At 37.6% G+C, this 19,743-nt stretch overlaps 1 protein-coding gene across 5 annotated transcripts in view; it reads left to right on the top strand.

Moving 5' to 3' along the window:
• The window catches only part of Kair1d (Kainate-type ionotropic glutamate receptor subunit 1D), a 233,017-nt gene that overhangs the window by 19,925 nt on the left and 193,349 nt on the right, over window positions 1-19,743 (top strand). For 4 of the 5 annotated variants that reach the window (XM_071772582.1, XM_071772584.1, XM_071772580.1 and 1 more), the window contains exon 2: window positions 14,407-14,446. The exons of the other annotated variant lie outside the window; for it this stretch is intronic. The gene's annotated coding sequence lies outside the window, so the exon portion shown is untranslated. The remainder of the gene's footprint in view (window positions 1-14,406; window positions 14,447-19,743) is intronic. 5 annotated transcript variants of the gene reach the window in all.

Below are 19,743 nucleotides of genomic sequence, written 5' to 3'. Positions count from 1 at the left end.
ATTCACCACGGAATATGCTCAGGGATAGTTTAAATGCGGGATTATATCTCTATAATAGGGGGTCAGGCGACCAGCTCCAGGGGTTACCAAGCGGGAAGTAGCGTGATTACGTATTGAATGGGGGTAATTATTCAGCGGATTGCCGGGTGTCGCGGCGACATACACACAATCGTCTAGGCGTTTCATCGGCGAACCTATACATGTCCGGCATATCTCCGTTGTGGGGCCTTAGGATATAGACGACTAAAGTGTTCCCGCCGGGATTCGGTTCACGACTGACATCATGGCGAAATTGGCCTTCCAGGCGAGGTATCGCTGCCAATTCGAAAGATCGACTGCCGCCGAACGGCACGATCGTTCGGACACACCACCTGTTTGCTTGGTATATTCGCTGTTTCAGAGATCTGATTTTGCCTGCGAATTCCGCCCCCACGTGATTGAAATCAAATTCGTGACTTTCCGATCATTGCAGCTATGATTTTGAATTGTGACATTCAAAACATTGAAATACATATATCAGGTGATAAAGAATGAATAAATGACTTTTTTATGACACGATACTCTTCTTCATGAAGAATGATTATACGATGTATGCATGGATAAGCGAATACCAACTTATTATTTACAACGAGAAAAATTAGAATTCAAGCTAAATAAAATATATTTATGAATTTTATTTGTTCGTTCATATGTTGAGTATGATATTTATATAATTTTATAATATATCTAATAAAACTTTCCGAAGCATTTTTTGAAAAACATCACTGATTTAAATAAATAAACTTCTAATGCTGACACATTTAATATAAGCTCGATAAAAAGCAGATTTGTAAAATATATCGATGTCTTTTCTGCTGTTCGCCTTTTATAAATTTTTACATGAGAGAACTCATTTATATTGGTATATGTATAAGGCAAGAAAAGGTTATGTATGATTTCTCGATTTTGATGTATCATAATGCAATATCACAGCTGCTTTAATGCAAGCTTTTAATGCGACGATACATGGCGTTTTGCGCTATGAGTTGTGCCTTGCATGAATGTTGCAGCGATAAATCGCGCGTTCGGGAGTCGTCACGTTCGCACTGGAGATGAATGTTATGACAACGTCGTGGAATTTCACGACTCTGAAGTGCTTCGTCCAGGGAATATCGCGGCAGAAATACGTGCTTTGCGCGAAATTCTGCAGCGGATACAAATTATTCAAGGTTGTTTGCTTCTGATGGAAGTAATCTTTAAAATACTTTAAATATTAAAATATTAAGAAAAATGGTTACATAAAATTCCTATTTCTTCTGCTAATTAAGATCAGTATATATAATATAATTAATGTTTCTCAAGATACTTTGTATGAAAGCAACTAAATCCCGCATAATAACGTTGATCGATATTTATTAATCATCTTTCCCCTTTATATTCTGTTTCTTCGTATTAAAAATATACAAAGTTTAAAAAATATTAAATAGATGTGCAAATTACCATATAATATTGACTCTCTGTTATTAACTGTATTATTAAATGTTATTATATTATATACAATCAAATCTCTAATAATGTATTCAAATCTCTAATAAATTATATTAATATTATTATTAGTAATACTGTTAATTATGCTGTGCACGGAAACATGATACAATCAGAATTGCAATTGTTCATAGCTTTATCAGAATAGCTTTTCTGAAATTTATTTTTTTTTTTTTAATTATAAAGTATATTTTTGAGTAAAGGCACGCAAAAATTCAACTTTGTAAAATGTTTCCGTCCCAGAATACATCCTCTCTTTTCATCCAACTACTTTTCTTTAAAGTGCATGATCGCGTAAGCCATGCTTATAAAATTGCATGACGATAACATCCCCGCGTTTTCAGTATGATTGGCAATAAGCGAACATCATATAATTTCTCTCATCAATAACCAGAATTCTATCCTTGATATATGAGAGTTCCGTTGCATATCGACGAACAAGAACATATTGGACATTCCATTTCAACGATCTACAACCTGCGCTCCCCGTAGCCAAAAATGAAGAATCTGTCGTCGAGCTCCCAGCTTTCATCAAAGAGAGAGAGAGAGAGAGAGAGAGAGAGAGAGAGAGAGAGAGAAAGAGAGAGAGAGGGGGGGGGGATACAAGAAAAATTGATAGACAGATAGATAGGAGGATTTATTCTGAGATTAAATCCTCTCTAAAGATAATCGGATATTGCGCAAAAGAAAATAACCGATATTTTAATGCAAACATTTAACATAACTGCAACGTATAATATACAATTCCGAGTTCAAAAGTTAGATTTCAATAATATTAAAATGAATGTAATGTAAAGAAAGAACGCGAACATACAAATTTGAATTAATAAATGGCGCACACACGTGTATCTCATTATAAATAAATACACGTATAAATATATTGTAATTCTTCGGAGAAAAATTGAAAAATTGAAAGCCCTATCGATTACGTTAAAATTCTAAAAATGGGATGTTGACTTTACAGAGATGAATATTTGAAATAGCATATCTCGCGTGTATATATCCATTGTAAAATAAATCTCTCTAACCAACTTTTTTATTTATACGACGCGAGCTGCACGTAGATTTCGCTATGGTATTAAACAGGGAATGAAACACAGCACGATGCTCATGGAATCGTCATTGGTCTCGTATATCCCTTCTTCAAATTCTATGCTCGCGGCGCGAGGAAAGGAATCATCTAGATTTATGTCGGCAAATAATTTATGCAAATCCGCAATGCATCTAGCTGAACGCTGAACTCCCGTTGTTCCTCTCTATTTTGATAGAAAGCTCGAAACCTCGAAAGCATATCCTAGCAAGTTTTTATACCGGTAGAGAAAGAGAGGGGGGGAGAGAGAGAGAGAGAGAGAGGGAGAGACATGATGAGAAATCGGTAGAGCTGCAAACAAGTGGATGAACGTGCGACGCGTAGAAAGGAGGATTCTCCTCATAGTTGTATTGTTCATCGTTGTTTGCCCCTCGCTATTCTATCTGTATCCTCGAAACTTCTCGACATTGCACAAGCATTGACGACATAAACGTTCATCCATATGTTTTCGAAATGTTCATAGACGTGCCTATCTCTTGAACAATCATAGCAAGTGAAACGATCACATCTTATCTTTTTCGGACGGTTCTTTCTATCGTCCTGTTTTTCCAATTAGAGTGCACTCAAAATTGTCACCTTCCTTCTCACATCTTAGATGAATTTTTCGCGTGATTCAGATTGTGTAAACAAGTACATTTTAAAGATACTAAGGCTTGTTCTAATAAAGATAAAGAGAGATGAACATAAGAAATTTGAAATAACTCGTTTAATTCCCTTATTTCTAATTTAATTCATTATGATCCGCTATAATTAATCGTTAATAAATATAATGTGTTAATCGTTAATATTAATATAATGTAGAGATTTATTTAAACTCAATCTTCTAACGAGTTGGTTACGCGGAATTGGAGACAAAACGTTTCGCATGTTTCTTAAATGAACTATTGTATCAGTTATGCAAAATCAAAATACAAGATTATATTCTTCGTTCATAGTTTTACTGTTGAAACTTTCGGAGAAATGTATGTCTTAAATATTTTTATGCCTATACGTGTAAAGTGTAACGTTCTATGACGAATACGCGAGTTTGAAAATTGGCGAACCGTGACGAACATGCCAAGAATAAATATGGCTCCGATGTTTATATTGAGCATACATTATATTTGAATGTATAATAAAAATCCCCAAACTTAATCATTTTAACAACTAAATAATTGCTTAATATCTGACTTGTTCATTTACCTGCATACTTATTATGCACAAATAACAATTAGTACCTTATATAGGCTTTCTAAAGGCGATTCTTAGAAAGTTTCGAGATAATAGTTGAACACGGTTTGTACGGTGCGTGATATGGCTGAGGAGATTAAATGCTTTCAAGCAGTATCTGCTCATCTGCCTGTCGCAGCGGCTTACACTATCAGTTGCGACAATGCCGGCCGTGTTCCGGGCGTGACCAAAACGGATCGAGGTTTCATGTTTACGGGGCGAGAACGCGGTGCGTGCAACGCGTGCACTTACGATCCTCCTACTCGCCACCTGCGGGCTGTATTTACTCCGTTTACAGGCCTCTTGTGTATGTTTCGGTGCATTGCTACGTGCATCTATAGCAGCAGTGCCACGCTGTTGTTGCCAATAGACAGGTCGCATTCATGACACCGTCGAAGTGAACCGCGCTATACATGTAGGTATAGCTTGCCTTGCTCGCTGTTCGATTCCCGACGTGGCGAGTGATATGCATGTACTATAGTGAACCTCGAGACTGTTTCACTCAATAAAAGATTATGGTTAATACAAGTGACATGCCATATCATTATAATGATTATTATAATGTTAGTAACATGTATTTTAATTTAAAATTCTTCCTGCATGGATTGTAAAATTTGCACTTATAACGAAATTGAATACGATAAAACGATAATATGGTAAAAGCTATGACATATTTGCAGGAGGTTATTTGCTACAAAACTATCACGAATATAGAAATAACGAGTACAGAAAGGAAAAATATGTAAAAATTAAAGTTATGTGAAAAAATATATAATGAAAAAATAGAAAACAATTTTTATTTTTTATATTCTTTTTGTTTGTATTTGTTCGTGTATTTATTTGTTTGTGTATTTATTTGTTTGTGTTTTCTTTGTATATTTATTTCAATTTAAGATATAATTGATATAAAAATTTTTAGAAACGACTTAAAATAAAAGCACTGAATTTTCTTTCATATTCAATATTTTATCATTTTTATTAATTCCTTTGCAAATTTTATAGATGGTAAATAAAAAAATAGTAACAAATCTTCTAATCGCAAATATGTGAAATATGTGAATAAGTATATAATGTGCCAATACGAAAATTATGTTATAGACGAAATACTATGCTTTAAACGATATTTGTAAAAGAAATCATAAATAAATCCGCTTATAAGACAGAATTAGTAAAACGATCAATAAGAAGATGCGGGAAGCTCTTCCCGCAGCCAGCCAGATGAGAATTTGGCGAAGCGATCTTCCTGCGGGCTATCTCAGCTCGCAAGATTTCCTGCTCGAAATTGCTGACGGTTAGATAAATTTATCACGAAGTGAATCGCCTGTCCACCTTTCATGTTCGTCGCTCAATTCATCTCGCTCCGATTTTCCTCTCTCTATGAGAAGGGTGCACGGCCTCTGAACGTGACCCCATCGATGCTCTCAATGAGCATTCACGCTGTTTCGAGCCTCGCGGCTGTCAACGAACGGGATGAGATTGTGGATATTGATTAGGATAACACTTACAGGGTTACTATATCGTGGGCGTAAACTACAATTACTGCTAAACTCATTTCCATAACGAAATTGAATGTCACGTTGTACTACACGATATCTCAAGTCCCTCGTATTTCTCTTCGTCTATGAATCTTGCAACTAATTTCTGGTCCGTTTTTTGTTAAAACTTAATTGATCAAATTAAACATTCTATTATTGACGTTGAATTTCAAGAGATATTTATATTCGCTTTTATCTCATTGTACGACTCGGACATAATTTATCTCATTTTCACACTATAATTTCAAAGCTCGTGTATGTTGAAGCTGTTGTTTATAGTTTTATCTTCACTCATCTTTACTATAACTATCATATTAAACGTTAAACATAACCGTACGATTCTTAATTTTATTAGCTAAAACGGAGATCACATTTGATCAACATGACATACATACTATGTGAAAATCAAAAAACTATGTCTCGCTTCAAATGCGCTATGAGAATGCGAGCCTACTCCTCTATTTTCGTCTAGCACTCTAGCTCATCCGGATACGTGAGACGGCGCATGTATGAGATCCAACTTGAATACGGCGGAATTCGCCGAATTCCGATAATCCTCGATCGACTAGGAATTAATCATCGGAGAGGACAAACAGGATGGCAATCGAAAAACGTCACGTCCAGCGGATATGGTAAATGTCATTACGAAATGGATTATTTGGAGGTGACAGGAAAAAAGAGGGAAAAAAGAGGAAAAGAAAGAGGGAAAAAAAGAAAGAGCAAAAGTCGCTTATGCGAATTTTCTTCCCTGTTGGAGTAAACAAGCCATGTATAAAATATTTTGGAAGATTCTTTTTTTCGCACAAAAATTGAAAAATTCCATTGTATGTACACAGAATCCATGATTTTTTTTTATTAAACTTTATGCGTGTACATGCGGTGGAAATTTACTCGTTAGGTAGAGTAAAAATGCTCTCAATTTCGTGCGAAATCAATTTAAATATAATATCAAAGCTGTGCGAAGGGAACTGCGAAGTACATAAAACGCGAAAGCTGTGCCAATGACGAAACGACGCGTGAGATATTAATTCGCGAAAGTAAAAGTACTGCAAACAGAATTTTTTACAAGAACTTTAATTATGATACGATATACACAGAAATTCCGTAAAAACTTGCGTAAGGTTGTAAATAGATGAAAGTAATTATTAAATTGAATTCTCAAAATGGTTTCGACACCGCGAAATAGAAGTTCAAAGTGCGTACGTGGTCAAATATTTAAGAGCAGGTGTTTAATGTTTCAGCAATTTGTCCAGTTGTTTAAAAAAAATTTTCTACAGTCAATCTAATACAAAGTTTATTCAGTTAAATTCAGTAATATTTTTTCTACTCTACCGTGCCGTGAATATACTCTAAAAGTTCTAGTACATTGCTCAAATCAATCATATAATAATATCAACAATGAGAAAAAACTTGATAGCTGATATTAATACTAAAAAAACTGATACTTTTCATACATATATATCATTTATTATTAATGTTTTTATTTTAATCATTTAATCTTGCTCTTATATATATATATATATAGAATATATTTCACTGTTTCTTGACTGTTTATTACATTAAATATTTGCGTATGCGCGTAAGGGTGTAACTTTTTTTTTATAGTGATTGGGATAAGACTAATCTATCACCGTGTGTACAACTCCGTGATTGCTCCAGTTTTCTTGACACAAATCTTTTGGCATTGTAATGCCCGCAATGTGCTGAGCTCAGGGTCGTGTGTTTGCTAAGCCTACATTATTATGCGGATTAGTTATCCCTGCGGAATAGTAATGCAATATAATAATTCTAAAACTAATTAGATTATATGGCAAACAAAAGGGGAAGAATACCGTGTATAAGTCCAATTATTGAAACCTATTTATATTAATTGCAATTAAGTATTTTAATGTTAAATATTTTACATGTTAAAATACTTTATCCGTAAAATGTTCCTCCTCGCTACCCTCTTTTCGCACTGTAGTTGTTAGTTTTATCACGTTTCATGATTCTTGAATCAACTTTTTATTGCTTACATTTAATTATGTAATCAACTTAGTTTCACTATCTGCTTAATACCTTTTCATGCTCTTCATATGTATGTATACGTGTGTATATGTTGCTAGCGCGCTGCATATGATATTCTCATTTTTATCTGGTAGACACACACATTGTGATAGCATTGCTCTGGCGTCTCACCATTTACGTTTTTGCATATACAATTTTTTCTTTCTTTTTCTTTTTTCATGCAAATCTTATACTACAATAATATAAATTATTATTATTAATTATATTAATATCTTAAGTCTTAAAATATGTTAAATATCCGACTCAATATTTTCCAACAATAAAATTATACTGTTTTTGTCTTTTAACAATGTGACTATTATATAAAACATGACAAAGCACCATTGAATTATTTTATAATAAATATTACTTTTTTATGATAGAAAAAATTTTGGACATTCGGAAAAGAGTAAATTTAAAAAAGAAATTTGGAAATCTAATTTATGCAAATTTATGCTATCGCAATGTGCAACGTGTCACGTTATCTTTATCATTATTAATTCGATGCTGTGAAATGTTATACTCGACTATAAAATCTTCTTTATGGTATAAGCGGTGTTTGACACACGGCGAAAAGTGGCGATAAGATGCTGACCACGTACCAGGCATTGTGATTCTTGAAGGATTTTGGCCAGCTCGAGCGTAGGATTAGTGATCGTTAAAGAATCCATCGTTGGTGCACGGTCAATTGACCGAACACCCGTGAATCGCAGGAGTAAAGAAGACGAAAGGTTCACACGGGGTCGTAATACAAATTGTCGCACGTAACTTCAACTTCCGCTCTTATCTCGCTGACATTATAGATCGCCAAACAACGTCAGACCTCAAATTATATATAGGATCAGGACGATCAGGTTTATCCACGTCGTTATATGCATCGCGTAAATAATCGCGCGATCAAAATCTTCGTGGGCAGACGTTTGGTGCCCACGTTTATTGCTTTGGAAATTTACCTCAAAGGTAATACATACTCAATAAATACAATATTTATGATTTCGCTTTAAGATATTATTGATATCTGAAATGACTAATGATTCCGATCCAGAAATAGAAGGATATCCACCCATAACGTTTCCCCTTTTTTATTTTCTAAAAATAGAAAGAAACTGAAAATTCTGATTTAATAACTTAATTGTTGAAAAAAATTTTAGTCAATTGATGTAATTTTGATTAGAAATAGAAAATAACTATAGTATTTATTATATTTAAAGTTCTTACTTCACAATGTTATTTATATTATTTTCGCAAATTTTTATCTAGTGCTGAAGAAGTCTTAATAAAGTCAAAACGTTCACTCGATATCGATTATAAATAAAATTATTTTATTAATGTAATATCTTGTATTTAGCATGTATCGTTAGCCTATTATATATATTCGCTTATATTAGAAAATGACGGTAGACATTTTAGATAAATTTCTTCCAAATTGGAATGCTTCTAAGTAGAACTTAACGTAAGATTCTCTCACATTCCCGACTTCTGCTAGATTTGCTGACACCGCACAACGCGGGATACCAACCACGTGATATCAATCGTGTGTGGCTGAGAATACTTTCAAATATTGTTCTCAATAGTGCTCAAATGTTTTCTTTAGTATTTTATTATGCTGGAAATTTTATGAGTTAGCAAGATACTTTCTGAGAAGAGAACCAAAAAATTAGTTATTTTTATATTAATCGATATAGTTCTTGTTTGATAACTTTTCAAGTAGTTTCTTGATTAAAATTCAAATTTAATGTAATACATGTAACGCATATAATTAGATAAAAATTTAAATAAATAAAATATAATTAATTTTTATAATTAGATATATAAACATGATCGCACTAAAAAGCAAGTTAAATTTTGAAAGTTCCTAAGGCAGTTAAGGACAGCATCGAAATACATAAAAATATTAAACATGTCTTATATATCAAACTTTAAGAAGTTTGATATATTTAAAAAAAAAGGCGGAAAGACAAACATTTTAGATTAATTTATTGTATTCCTAAATAAAATAACGTTTTTCTCCGTAAGAAAAACGGTCCTTCAAAGACGGTATATTTCTCTGCATCCGATAGGCTCGATATCTCACACGAGATCGTGCTTCCTCAGATGACTATTTCGAGCTCTGCTGGAGCAACCATCTCCATCAAAAAATTCCTTCCGCGTCATCGACGGCGCCGGCAGGCGACGTCGCCTTTTATTGCGGAAGGCGATCCGGAGTTTTCTAAGGACCCGCAGCTGCGGCACGCTGCTGCTCTCGAAAGAAGTTCATGCGAACGATCCAGCTGCTCGCGACAGCTCGTCGCTGTCGAAGCTCCCCGTGATACCGAATGCGGAAGTTTTTCACCGTTTCTCTCCCTTATATCGCGCTATGCCCTAGTAACTCGATCCGCCTTGTCTATTTGTTTGTCCGTTAGTGAGGAATTTTACCGTGGCATCGATCGGCGCCATTCGCACTCTCGTGTGTATGTATGCTATGTACATATTTACGCGCGTCACGCACGACATGCCAATTTAGAAAAATTACCTCCAATTTTACCCTCCCCCGGCAGTTTTCCTCGTCCAAATTTTCGCCTGTGAGATTAGTTTCCAGCAAAGCAACATCGCGTAATCTTGACTTAATTCGCGCTTGCCCTCTATCAGTTTATGTTTATGATGAACATTGGGGTAAGCTAGTCTGTTTGCTTACACACACGCTATCATGTTACGGTTCGACATGGATGTTTATCTAAGAACGAGTTATCTCAAATGTACAAGAGTGAATAGAGCGGAATAACGTATATCATAATTAAAAAGATAAGTTGATACAAAATATTCTAGACGTTATATTTATAACATTTTCTGATTATCTACATCTTTTATTTGAACTCATGACTGCAAGAATGTCATCTATTTGCGTATGGATTTTATTTTCCCAATATTACTGAACGTTATTCAAATGTAACACAATCATCATTATATAATTCCATTTAATTTTAAGTGATACTCTGTAAAAATCTGTGGTTTTGCGTGCCGACGCTTTATACATATCGCATAAAACAAACACTAGGTATATTATCGCGGAATGATGCAGCCCCCTGCTGATTAACGAAAAAAGCTACACGGTTAATATGCATGCCGAAGGTTTTAACGCGGCTTTGTCGCGATGCCCCCTGTGGCGGCGCGGCGGCGTGCAACTGGGAATGGAAAATGAACAAAGTTTATCTCGGCGTGGGTGTAAACGAGCGAATGAAAAACGGCTAAAGTTTCGGGTGCGGCGCCGCTGAGTTCCGGCAGTTAAATAGCTCGTGAGTTTCTCGGAAGAAACAGCAAGCAGTAAGAATTCCGGGTACGATTTATTTATTAAAAGCGTCGGAATTGAGCGCAAAGCACAGAGTAGAGGACGATGAAAGAGAAGGATAAAGAAAGGAGGAAGAGAGAGAGAGAAAAAAAACAGAAGAAAAATGACAATAAAAACCCGGAGTAAATGGCAAAAGAACATAAAAGGAGATTTGCAGAAAAGTATTCGTCCTTAAATTATTGCAAAATACAACGAAACCCAATTTTAGGGCCCGAACAAACGAGCCACTTTGTGGCCTGCAGAAAAGCACAGACGGGCCTTTAATACCATAATATATCTTAATATTAAACCTTTAATGCCGAGCTTAAAAACGATCGATGAACACCCACGGTTTTTCGCCGCGCGATCAGTGATGAAATAAAAAAGTAACTCACCGGCCGATGCGCAACAGCGGAGTTGTAACCCTGCGTTGATCTGTAACATAAAAATACATTCTTATATTAAAGCAGGGTGAAAGATAATCAACAGATCAATACTTCAAGTAAACAATTATATCGCGTCCGTTAAATTTTTAAAACATCATTTTAAAAGATATGATTTTAAAATGTTAATGTAATAAGAAACAATCGCAGCCGCCGACGCCGACGCCGCAAGCGGCTGCATATTTCCGCGTTAATTCGTTCTCCATAATTTAATCTGCGAAAAATCATGCAAGTAATATTACGATCGAGCGAATAACGACCGATTTCACCGTCTCCGATTAAACTCACTTTTTATCCCTTTCTAACTTTCCCCTTAGAAAGAGACGAAGAGTGAGTTTAATCGGAGGCGGTGAAATCGGCCCTAAGAGAGAGACGCGACGTTCGCGACGTAATATCTCCTTCTCGCGTATGTCGGAGATCGAACTCCGAAATCGAGATAATGAATAATATCACGTAATGGGCGAATCGAGTCGCGCTTGAGAACGGAACGCGCCACAGGACAGCAAAATATAAATACGAATATCAATTACTCACCCTACGGTTGCCCCGCTGTCGCCCGATGCCTCCCAGGCACCGTCCTTCTCTCCTCGATCCTCCACCGTTGGTACGTCGTCGCATCTCCGTCGGCGCACTCACTCACGACTCCCGCCGACGCGGCGACGTTCTCGCACGAAAATCAGCGATATCGTCACTTGTGACCGCGCACCGCGCGACACTTTCGATGCTTTGCACGGCACTACCGGTATTTAATCTCGCGACGTACTTTGATACACGGCAACGGAAGAATTACGGCGGAGAAGCTAGGAACGATCCGCTTGACGCCCGTGACGCTTGACGTTCAACAGGCAGGTAGATGGCAGAGACGCGAGACGCTGACGTGGCGGAGAGAATTTCGTAAATCGCGCGGCCAACTTCACTCGCCACTCTCGCCAGGAGCAACCGTCGCGAGGACGTTACACTTGACGCTCATGAAACGATTTCGGTTATCTCTAATTAAATCATCGATTTACGAACACTGTGTATATCCCCCATTCCCACGATCGCCAAATATCAAAATACGATTAAATACGATTAAACGTACGACATTAACGGAGACTGTGATCGCTAATTAAACGCGGCGCGACATTAGGGCTATATCGCACACCAAATTGCGTAGCTGCATACGCATAGAATAAGACCGCTGGACCAATGAGCATCTTATGTAAATCAATATGGCGATAACTTTATGCTGGATGCTCATTGGTTTAGCGGTTTTATGCTAAGTTATGCGTTTTATGTACGATGGCATGGCCTTTACTCGATTTTGCTCGATTTCGGGTTTTTTATCCGTGTTCCGAAAACTTTATTCTGAAGCTGCGCGACACGACGCGAAACGAAATGCGAGTCAAGTTGACGGTTGAGAAAAGCGAGATTATCCGAAAGAATATAATCGAATGCGCGCGCGATATACCTCGGTATAAATTCTGCGAAGCACACGTATTAAGGCTGGTTCTACAATTAGTCGGATGTCGGAACGCAGCGGATGGTCCAATGAAATAATTTCTTTTTCGAAAACGAATTTTCCTCATTGGACCATCGGCTGCGTTCCGAAATCCGACTCCGACATGCGGACTGATTGTAGAACCGGCCTAAATGAACATTCGACGTATTATAGGTTTTTGTAATCTGAACAATCGGACCTGGCGATTCGTATATTTAAGTAATATATTACTCCGCGATGCGATCCGCGAGCAACGACATCAGAATGGGCCGCGCGCGCCGCGCGCCGCGGTAAACATGAACAGTGGGGATAGGGAGAGGTCGGCTCGGGCTGTTTACGCATACCTACTGAACGCGCATCGTGTGTAGTCACCTTACTCCCACTCTATCCCCACTCGTATTACCGCGGCCGGCGGCGCTCGGCGCGCGCGGTGCGTTCTGACTTCTGACGTCGTTGCTCCCTGCTCGCTCCCGCTCCCGTATCGCATCGCGGAGTAAGTAATATACGAATCGCCGACTCCGATTGTTTAGATTTCGAAGAACTGTGATATATAGATGTTCATTTAATACATGTGCGGAATTTATACGGATACCGAGGTATATCGCATTCGATCACATTCTTTCGAATGATCCGTCTCGCTTTTCTCAACTGTCAACTTGATGCCGTCGCACCGTGCGAGTCGCGCGTCGCGAGGCTTCAGAATAAAAGTCGTTTTCGGAACACGGATAAAGGAATCGAGCGGAATAAATCGAGTGACGCCGCGACGTGTGTTTAATTAGCGAGCACAGTCTCTTAACGTCGTACGTTTAACTTCGTATTTCATCGTTTTTGATATTTGGCGATCGTAGAGGGATAGACACGAATGTGAGTGTACGTTCGCATAAATCGACGACTTAATTGCAGTTAACCAAAATCGCTTTACAAGCGGCAAGTGTAGCGTCCTCGCGGCGGTTGCTCCCGGCGAGAGTGGCGGAGTGAAGTTAGCCGCGCGATTTACGAAATTCTCTCCTCCATGTTAGAGTCTATACCTGCGGAGCGCGGGCTGCGGGAGTCAAGCGTCACGGGCGTCAAGCGGATCGTTCGTTAACTTCTCCGCCGTAATTCTTCCGTCGTCGTGTATCAAAGTACGCGCCGCGTCGCGAGATTAATACCGGGAGTGCCGTGCAAAGTGTCGCGCGATCGTTAGCAACGATATCGTCGATTTTCGTGAACGTCGCCGCGTCGTGAGTGAGTGCGTCGCCGGAGATGCGACAGCGGTCCAACGGTGGAGGATCGAGGAGAGGAGGAGGGGGCCTGGGAGGCATCGGGCGACAGCGGGGCAGCCGTGAGGTGAGTAATTATTACTCCTTTATTATTTTGCTGTTCTATCAGGCCTGTGACGGATTCCGTCACTTTCCCTGCTTTTCCAAGAGCGACTCGATTCGCCCATTACGTGATATATACCTATACTATTACTCGTTTAACTCCGGCGGAATCTCGTGATTTCGGAGTACGATCCGATCCCCGGGATATGCGAGAAGAGATATTTCGTCGCGAACGTCGTGTCTCTCTCTTATTCGCACGGTCGTAATATTACTTGGATTTTTCGTGGATTAAATTATGAGAACGAATTAATGCGGAAATATGCGGCCGGCGTCGGCGGTCGTGATTTATTTTAAAATCAGATCTGTTGAAATAATAACGTTAAAAATTTAACGGGCGTGATATAATTATTTACTCGTATTGATAATTTTAGACATTTTTCTAATGTAAAAATATCAATATTTATGTTACAGATCAACGCAGGATTACAACTCCGCTGTTGCGCGTCGACCGGTAAGTTATTATTTTTTTATTTACTGAAGGAATTTAGTAGATATGAAAATCTGTGTAAAAGATAAAATTTTACTGTTATTTTATGATGTAAAAAACCGAAAAATTTTTTATTACCAACTTTAATGTGTTATATTTATTTAATAATAATAATATTTTGATTAATATATTGTATTAAGTTATTAAACTCTATCTCAGAAACGTGACTTAATAGAATTTTTACGGATTTTGATCAATATAAAAAATAATCGATCTTTTTAAAATATCTACACACTTAAAAATGATCATTCTACAGCCCAAAAAAAGCACTTATACTTATTTTATTTAAGTAAGTTTTCTTACAACAAAGAATATTCTCTTACTAATAGTTTTCAAATATATATCTTGACACAAGTATTTGAAAACCAGAATATTGTTTTGAGTAAATGTAATGCTTATAATGACTTTATGGTAGATTTGCGGATTAAGTAATTGATAAGCTTATATATCCGCAAGTCTACCATAAAAGTCAATCTAACAATAAGTATTACATTTACTCAAAACAATATTCTTGACTTATGTCAATATATTTGAAAACTATTAGTAAGAAAATTTTCTTTGTTGTAAGAAAACTTACTTAAACAAAACAAAATATAATAAGTACTTTCCTTGCGGCTGTAGAATGATTATTTTTCTCTGTGTAGCGTTATAAATATGCTAACGTCGGTTACTTTAAAAAATTAAGACCATCGTAAAAAATCTTAAAGCAATGAAGATATTTATATGTACCATCTTGATGTGTTACTCTCGTGTTTCTTGGTTAAGGAAAATTGTTTATGATTCTATCACGAATGAGTATAAATGCCAAACGACACGACAAAATGTATCGGCCTGTACGTAAGCTTTAATACAGTGCAGGGGTATATAGCTTTACACAGACTTTCTCTCGCAATAAATGGAGAAGGTTAGATCAGCGCATTATTTTACACCGTCTACCGTACTCACGGGAACAAAAAGGGTCGAGCACGATTCAAGGTTGGAAATTTATCTGGTTGTAGAATGGCGATGAAAGGTGGGTTCGGGGTTTGAGAGACCTGGCCGTTTTCGAGGGATGAAGTAGGGTCGAAAATGTGTGCGCGCGAGATTGCGCCATGTGTGAAAGGATACCGCTTCACATGTGGTCGGCACATTTTCACTCGCCTACGCTTGCTTATAAACAAATCATTTCCTTCCATAACGCACATTTTTATTTTTATTTTATTTTTTTACTTCGTATATCATAAACATGTATGTTTGTTTCAACTTTCAGGTTTATTATTGAAACGATTAATACTCATTCATTTTGTATAGAATGCAACACAATATTAACAATGTACACAACATGCAGAGTTAACCAAATTTTATCGGTTATTTTTTCATTGGATTTTCAGCCTTAAATATGTTTTTAATTAATTTTCCAATAAAAATGTTAATAAGACAAGCGCTTTAGTTTGTATTAAAAAGTAAGAGATTACAATTTTGATATTTATTACGAAAAAATCAATTACAAATTGATTAAAGTAAAGTAAACAACCGGAGATGTAGCTAATAAAGTACATCCTATCTATATTACTATATCGATATTGCTCGTGTAACTTGACCGAAGATTGGGTCTTGTCGATGCGACATGCAAATGCATCGCCAAGTTATAATGCACGAGCCTCTCGTATGCGAATGAGGGGATTATCAAAGAGCACAAATCGAACTTCGCGCCTAATTTATGGATTCTGCAAACCGTGCACAGTTATCGGCTTATCGAGGGGGGTATATCGGCGAAGTGAAGCGAGGAGAAGAACTAAGTGCGAAATTATTCAAGAACGATAGATCGAATTTCGTCGTGCATACCTAAGCGGCAGATTGGATTTGAAGATTTCATCCGTTGCAATTATAATTTCAATAAAGCGGCTCAGGAAGCGCGTGCAAGCTTTCCATGATTGTTTCGCAACCATTTTATCGGAACGAAGTACCTTAAATCGCTATAGCTTATTCTATTGTTCCACTGAATGGTCTTTCGTGTGATAAGGTCGGCGTTAATAAAATCAGTTGCATTAAAGTTACTATGCAATAAATATTATACAATTCGGGTGTTGTAATTTATATAATTAGGTACGGAGAAAAATCGGATGTCATACATTCTTCTAATATAATATTTTAATGTATTATTAATGAATGTATAGATAATTATGGAAATCTAATAAGAATAATGTAAGATCTGGCAAAGGTAAAAACATATCACTATTGGACATCTGTATAACTAATCCTGCCTGCCCAAGGGATTAATCACGCACGATAGATTAGTATATCTTCTTCTTCCCCACAACGGCACATTTCTTCGCGATAACGGTAGCTGGAACTATGATAACGTTGCTCGTCGATATAAATTGGAAATATAACGAACCATAGAAAAATGATAGCGAGAGAGTTCGTTTCCGGATTAATCCCGAGATTAACATCAGCTGGGAGTACCGGGCGTCGTTATGTGCCAAAGAGAAGACTGTGTACGGGATTGAACGTCCGGACTAATCTCGTTCGAAATTAAGCTGCTTATCTTTCCCTGATGTACATGTATCCAACCTCTTAGTAGACTCTTAGCGAGAGAGAAATTCTGGCATCGTCTTTACGAAGGTAAAGGATTTATGTATAATGCGCTCACAGGAATTTACCGGAATAACTTCACGCTACGTTGCGTGCGTTGAAAAACGTCGCCGTCACGGAGCTTCACGTGTATTAATTTGTCGTTAATAGGATTATACGATGTGAAGGACATGCGTCGCGCAAAAGATTCCGCCCGTGACTCCACTTCCGCATTGTAGGGTTTTATCCGAGTTACGGTAATCTGCGAGTTTATAATGCGAAGTCGCATGTACGCAAATGATAAGTACCATTGTCTGACTCCGACTAAACGTTTCGGCTCCACAATAGTCCGCATCTACATTGCGCATTTAGCTAAATCCGGACATCCGGCTTCCGTTGAACGGAAACGTCATAGTTAAACTGAAATTTGGAGAAGCGTATAATTCGTATGAAATCGTAGATTTTTAATCGCGCAGTAGAAAATTGCTGCAATAAACAATTCGTTCGTGGACGATGATTTTTTTGAGAAGTTATCAGACATACGTATAGACGATACGCGGGAAAGCATCGTCTACGTACGATCTAATAATTTTTAATAAATTTTTGACACCTTTAATACTGCTTTGTTCATCTCGTTAGATTGTCTTTGCAACGTCTCTGTAACGGAGAATTTCATATTGTGACGCAAGTTTGCACGCGCGCGCGTGATCCAGAACGGCGCAAGCGTTCCAATTTTGATGTTTCATTAAGAGACTGGAGAATCTTCTGCTTGTTGTCACTGATTCTTGAAATAGAGTTCGTGAGGAGTTTCGGAATCGAACTTCTCTGGTTGCTCGTTGTACGCGCCCAAGTTGAGAGGATTGCGCGTGCATTGGGAAACCTCGAAAGATATTTTCCTCGGAAGAGATTGTCTCCGAGGTTGCAATGAGAGAATTGAACTCGCCTCTTTGAAGATTAATTTCATTTCCAAGATCGCGATCAGACAGGGAACTAATGGATGTATCGTGTTCTCTTGAAAAATTAAAACAGACGGGTTAAAAAATGTCTATCTAGCAATCTGTTTTTCTCGGAGCAATCGGAATAACTAGATTCAGTAAAAGTGACGGAATTGAATAGCTACATTTTAACGGCGCAGAGGTGAGACCAGCGAATATAGATTTCAACGATATCCAAAATAATGTATAGCTATATTGCGATCTGGACGATGCAATATAGTACAGTATATGCTCATACACTGTAAATACCTCGCTTCTCTCGAGTGTTGAGTTCTCTCCGCTTAACTATCGTCCAATGCCGGCGCACATTGGCAAAATCAGATATATACTATGAATAGTCGAAACGTATGTAATCGTGCATGTAAAGTCCGAAATAATTACCGGAAACAGCTAGCTTGCCTGCCGATAACGGGTGGTGGCAATAACGTCGACGGAACGGCGGCGAATCGAATTGGGTCGGAGCGAATCGTTGATAGTATTTTATGTATTCAATCCTCTCCGATGGGATTGTATATAATTTGATTGCGACGTGACTGAGAGAGAGAGAGAGAGGGGGGGGGGGAGAGAAAGAGAATGAGCGAAAGAGAGAGAGGAGAAGGATGAGCAGGGGATGAACAGTGAACGGATTGCGAAATACCCATTCGCGTGCGTACACATCATCACATGTGCGTACACTCCTGCACACGCATACCTGCACACGCGTACGGATGAGATACAGAGGTCTACGTACACTGAATTACGCCATCCCCGGAATTGTTTGCGTATAGTAGGCTCGGGACATCGATATGTGTCGTATTTGACGTGCATAGGCTGCTCCGAAATCACCAAATGGCTAGGAGGCATCTACAACTTTGACTACAAAACATTTTTACGATGAATATTAAAGACAAATACAAAATAACGAACTTTCTTTGACTATGAGAAATGACTTGTGGCTTCTAAGCCAAAGATTGAAAGAGTAAGATTAAAGAGTTACAGCGACAGAAACTCCGTGGAAGGAAAAACAACTAAGTTTCCCTCTATCCATATATATAAAAACAAATGTGTCCTGACTGACTGACTGACTGACTCATCAACGTTCAGCCCAAACCCCTAGAAACATGAAATTCGGGGAGTTCTTTCCATGACGTAAGCACGACCCGTAAATGGGTGAAAAGGGGTAAAAATGTGTTTCTCAGATTCCTCCAATATCTCTTATGAGATATCGACTTCGTTTTTTATTTAAAGTAGTTACCGTAGCGAAGCACGAGTACTCTAGGAAAAATATAACCCACTTTGAGGCCCACGATTTTAGATAATCAAATTATTTGGATATCGTAACCCTAATTAACATTTAGTGCCATTTTGGTTAAGTGAAAATTATTTTTGCGTAACTAAATATCGACAGAACTAATTGAGAGAATTGACTAGTATAACTTAAAAATCTTTGAAATAGATAGAATAGCTAATTACGATTTTTAGTTACGCGTAATCGTGGGCCCCAAAGTGGGTTATTTCCGTCTTTATTTTTCCATGAAGCTAGTTTGTAATAAACCACTTCCATCCTTAATTGTTCAAACATGATAAAAAATACTATGTTTCATATATATTTTACTGATTTTTTCTATACTTTTTTTATATCGAGGCTGTATTATTTATGATTTTGGAACGCTCTGTACGAGGTATACGAATGATTCAGGACGGAAGAAGATGAAATTACACGTGTCCGTCTCA

The sequence above is a fragment of the Temnothorax longispinosus genome, chromosome 3 (genome assembly GCF_030848805.1).
Source record: "Temnothorax longispinosus isolate EJ_2023e chromosome 3, Tlon_JGU_v1, whole genome shotgun sequence".
Taxonomy (NCBI): domain Eukaryota; kingdom Metazoa; phylum Arthropoda; class Insecta; order Hymenoptera; family Formicidae; genus Temnothorax; species Temnothorax longispinosus.
Note: the sequence above shows the minus strand (reverse complement) of the source record. Positions and strands in the feature narration are given on the sequence as shown.